At 30.6% G+C, this 4,395-nt stretch overlaps 1 protein-coding gene across 4 annotated transcripts in view; it reads right to left on the bottom strand.

The window, feature by feature from the left end:
- The window catches only part of LOC119596029 (thioredoxin, mitochondrial-like), a gene marked incomplete at its 3' end in the record, with an annotated part of 5,920 nt that extends 1,525 nt beyond the window's left edge, over positions 1 to 4,395 (bottom strand). Inside the window, 2 exon segments of one of the 4 annotated variants that reach the window (XM_037945126.1) lie at positions 1 to 127; positions 4,371 to 4,395. The exon segment at positions 1 to 127 is cut by the window's left edge and continues 142 nt beyond it. 4 annotated transcript variants of the gene reach the window in all.

Genomic DNA, 4,395 nt, shown 5'->3' on the forward strand with positions numbered 1-4,395 from the left:
GCCACCCAAATCACAACCAGCACTGCCACACCCACTCCTACGCCAAGCACCCGCATATCAAATCCAGCTGCCACGACATACACATTACATAGCTGGGTGGGACGTATGGGACGTACTCTTATTAATCCTACGGTAAGGAAAAAAATATATCTATATACTTTATGTGGAAATCTGGGATTATTTAGTGTCAAAATATAATGCATATTATGGATATCATCCATCTAGAAAAACATGTCTTTCATAAAAAAAAAAAAAAAAAAAAAAAAAATACTAACCTTAAATACATGCTATACATGCTTATAAATAACTATTCATTTTCAAAATTATTGATGATTTTAATCAAGAATGATATCTACTAAATGAATCCATTATCCAAAATCACATCTTTTCCTCCAATACAGATGCTCCCATAAAGACATAATAAATTAATGCAAGACATAAATTACATTTTAGAAGGATAAATAAAGTCACAAAAGCCAACTCTTCCATTCATGTATTTCCCTTTTTTAATTTTCTGTTTCTCATCTTTTCCCTTGCTATCCCCCTCACTGTCTTTCAAACTGTTATTCTCCAATAAACTTATGCTATTCACCTCTCTTTATTCATCTTCGAAAATATGAAAAACATATTGACTCAAAACTGCTCTGAAAGCAAGTAGGAAAAAGGTGAAAAAAAATTGTAGTGCATTATAGAATAGCACATGCCCATATATCCATACATATATTTATGAAACAATGCAAAAGTTGCTGACAAAAAAGTCTTTTTAGTAATATGTTAGAATTTTTAATATTTTAAGGAAAGAAAGAAAAACTATACCAAGAAACATTACTTACAATTAGTTTTGAATAGCTCTCAGGCTGTTATGTGTAAATAAAAGATGCTTTAAGTATATTTTCTCAAAATAAAGCTAACCCAAAGTAATTTAATACTACCTATACTTTATCTTAGCTAAGTCTGGTTTATTGAAGTAATATAGCAACACTATCTTGACCACTTTATACTATCTTACTTTTTTAATATTTTTAAATGCAAGTTATCTTATCTTGCCCAGTTTTATGTAATCTTATCACATGATCCTGAACTAATCAAACTGCCATTTTAGCATATCCTAATTAAAAAGCTTTTCTTAAATATCAGTATCATCAGACTAGGAAAAAACTATCTGTATTTACCAAGAATAGAATGATGACACTAATAATTCTGTGAAATTTTATTTCTTTCAATATCACAATCTAAATATTCAATATCAATATCTTGATGCACTTGGGATCATTCTTAACAAAATTCAGTTATAGGTATGGCACTGTACCAATGGCTATCTAATAACTCTTCATCCTTCATGCTAAGATAGGTATGTAGGCTAAGGAATATTCACAGAGAAATAAAAAGATAAATTGCTGGCCTTAAAATATTTCCTGTCAAGTTTAATCAACACAGAGTTAAAAGTTACCTGTTATCTTTTTTTTTTTTTTTTTTTTGTCTTGTTTATCTAATTATGTTATCACTGTTTTGTTATAGGGAGTCGTAAATACTTAGAAGACACATCTTTACTTGTATCAACCAGTATAACTACCAAAAGTTTCAGGTAGATCTGGATACAATGTAGGTAACATAATTATGAGTAAACTTAACATTTTGAAAGCCACTTGGGGTGTCTTCTAAACATTTGACATTTTAATATTTACTTCAGCTATACTTGCTTTTTCTTGCGGGTGAGAGGGGGGTAATTATCCAGAATAGGAACAAACAAGCTATAGATAAACAAACAATAATGTCTTATAAATAATTCTAAAAATTACATATAACAACCACACACACAAGTAACAAACATAGACGCAATTTCGTTAAAGTGAATACACGCAATGCCTCGGAAGCCACACTCCAGCAGAGGCCAAGAAACCTTCACAAAGTATAGTAGTTGGCAGACCTCCCTGGAAAATTACCAAGGGAAGTTAAATGACCTTTGTCAATGACATGCATGGAAAAAACGGCCTCATGTCATCTGGTCCAATTCTGAACAATTACCACCCTTCTACTTTAAAATCAATGATTGTTAACAGATCTAGAAGAGAATAAGTCTATTTGAGTTTTAAGTTTCATCATAACGAAAGGTTCTTGGGTCCTTACATAATCTAATTACATAGTTCTTATTTTAAGAAAAGTATTTATATAAATTCATGAACACACTAAACTGATTTAATAAAATAACAGGTTATGACATGTTCATGATAAAAAGAGGCCAAAATCTGTAATAAAAAAATATTCAAAATCATGAAACTCTTCTGTTCGGTCAAATGTCATATTTATCGTCGCTTCTCACTATTACCGATATAAATACCTCTAAATTAATAATTTCGTCATATTTTACTCTATCATTACACTCAAGTAGCTTGTACAAACAAGTCAGCCTCCTACTTATCTCAAATTAAACAAAACAAGCAAAAGCACTACCTTTCCCAGTCACAAATATTTCATTATCGTAGTGTTTATATCAGCGGAGGATTCGAGTTTCAGTTAAATCTCTCTGGTTTATTTTACGTTTCGATTGTTTTACTTCGATTTCATAAAATTAATTATGTTATGGTTGTATTTCAATCAAATCTAATATCTGCACGTGTTGAAAAGTGAAAGGAAATAACTGATAAGTAGAAATTCTTACTCTACTCATTCTAATTTTGATATTTCTTTTGTATCAATAAATTAATGGAATTGATTGTTAGAATCAAAATTGAAATGTTCCGTTGATCAGATATTTACATATGTTGCAGCGCAAAACAAAAGTCATAATTTATTTATTTGTGAATGAGACATTCATTCATACATGTCGGTCGTCACGTATTTGAACGCGAGCCTGTTTCAATTATATTTCTTTAATAACACCGTTTGTCATTCTCAAATGTGACATAGTAATGATGGCAGTATATGTACCTAATCTTTACTTATAAATTAATGTTAATGGGAATACATTAAATATTCTGTAATCAATATCAAATGGACAATGTCTTGAAATTACACCAATAATACCATATGTCTGAGATTATGTAATATTTATCTCTGTTATCACTTACCTTCGGTCATTCATGAAAAATTGTTATTCTTCACCAGTTTGATTACTGGAGTACATGCTTTACGTCAGCGAATCACTCGGCTTATGAAATGTTTTCCAATTCAGATAAACCCTTGGTGTCAAATCTGAGCTGTGTATCCCAGGGAATACACACACTGTTCAAAATGGTACAATTTTCAACGTGATAGTTTGAGCAGGGTAGTTTTTTGTTGTTAATTAGTCATCATTATTATTAAATTATTATAATCTTTATCATAGTCATTATCATTATCATAAAAATAATAATCTAATTATCATTATTATTACTGTTATAATAATAATGAAAATATCATTATTACTATCATCATTATTATCATTATAATAATTAATTATATATTTATCCTTATGCTTACTATGATGGAGGTAGCATTATTGATATTAATAATTACCATTATTATTATATCGTATTAATAATTATAATTTTTTATTATTATCATCATCATCACTGGTATTATTATCATTATCATTACCACCATTCTCATCATTTTTCAGAAGGTTCATCATCATTACCGTTAATACGACTGCATCAGAATATTTTACTGAAATCAAGAAAAATCCTAGAGTGATCATGATAGATGATTCACGAAAGATCCAAAATTAATTCAGAGTCGCATGAGATACTAATGATAACGTCTGTCATAAACACAGAATCGGGTTTATGTAACGCTATATAGGCTCTGAAATAGGCAATATTTCAGAGCCTATGTAAAACTATAGGGTCTTAGGCTCCAAGCTCATAAAGTTAATACTTTATGAGCTCAGAACATGGATCGCATATTGTCACATTTTTTGAAAGCACTATCTTGCAAGGAATTTTAGCAAAGGAACTGAGTTAAATTAGGTTTCTGCAGGTTAGCATATCTTTTCAGATGGTAGAGTAGGTGATTTTCAAAAGGAAATAGAGATGTGGAAGGAGATAATATGCGTATATCCTCTATTGAATGTTTATTTTTCCTTTACAAATGCCGAATCAGACTGTAAGACCATGTATTGTAGAACATTTGCCCTGCCTTAGCTATACGTTTAAATAATATTCCCTGGCATTTAAGAGAGATTTAGAAATTCAGCCTTCATATCTGATAACATGAGGAATCTTCCCATATACGTTGAGGAGGTATTGTTTGAAGTATGTTCAAACTATGGACTGGGAACAAATCTTTGAAAGTCCAACCCTCACGGTTTTGAAACTATGTAACTGAACATCCCGAACTAGGAGAGAAGCCTTTGGAAAAAAAAACAAACTTTGTACCTTTAGTCTACCTACCTTTGTGGAGCCTCGTTCTCTGCGA

The sequence above is a fragment of the Penaeus monodon genome, chromosome 37 (genome assembly GCF_015228065.2).
Source record: "Penaeus monodon isolate SGIC_2016 chromosome 37, NSTDA_Pmon_1, whole genome shotgun sequence".
In the NCBI taxonomy this organism is placed as follows: domain Eukaryota; kingdom Metazoa; phylum Arthropoda; class Malacostraca; order Decapoda; family Penaeidae; genus Penaeus; species Penaeus monodon.